Raw genomic sequence first — 899 nt, 5'->3', positions numbered from 1 at the left:
AATTTCATAGTGTAAACAGCTTCAGTGCTTTTAATTGGAGTTTTTGAGAGTGCTTGAATTAGACTGTCAGTGAAAATGTTCTTTGATAATGTAAATGTTCTTTGCTCTCTTTCTGTACAATGAAAGTGTTATGATTAGTAGCCTAACTTGCAATGTTTTTATTCACATTAACTTTCGTCGTATTAAAAATATGTTATGGCATGACATATCTGTTAATTAAGTAAACAGACAGGTTTTTATGCATAGTTAATAGATTACATTATTAGGTTACTTTGACCATCGCCCACTATAGATCAACATAATCTATAAAGGTGAGAATCAAGATATTTCATGATATAGTTAATGCGTTTGGGGATGTTTAGAATAAAAAGGAAAAAATAAATAAAACATAAGTGCTGTTGTGGCTGCTGTGTGTCACATGACGACCCCCTCCCCCCCTCCCAAATCGTGCCCCCTCAAAAAGAATGAGTGCATGAGGCCCCTGGTGCATATCCATATTTATTACACAGCTTCCTAGAATACTTCCCAGGCAGCCAAAACAGTTTGGCCCGATAAAGGCCCAGATCCGGCAGGCCGGATGAAATCGAGCCTGGGTACTGAAACTGAGCCAACACCACCGGCATTGGGCCACAATCACGCCAACCAAAATAGTACACTTATGGCGCTTTTCCACTGCGTGGTACGACTCGCTCGGCACGGAACGGCTGGGCTTGGTTTGCGTTTCCACTGCAGTTCAGAACTGCTTTAGAGTGGGCAGGATTATTCGCGTACTAAGTACTAGAATATTATACATTTTCTGAATTAAATCTAGGGTTTACTCATTTCTGCAATCCTTCATTTATACAAAATTGGCTAATTTACTTATCTTACAGAAAATATTGGCATATATTTTGTTGTTT

This window comes from Sinocyclocheilus rhinocerous, unplaced genomic scaffold, assembly GCF_001515625.1.
Source record: "Sinocyclocheilus rhinocerous isolate Xijiao unplaced genomic scaffold, SAMN03320098_v1.1 scaffold964, whole genome shotgun sequence".
NCBI lineage: Eukaryota > Metazoa > Chordata > Actinopteri > Cypriniformes > Cyprinidae > Sinocyclocheilus > Sinocyclocheilus rhinocerous.
Note: the sequence above shows the minus strand (reverse complement) of the source record.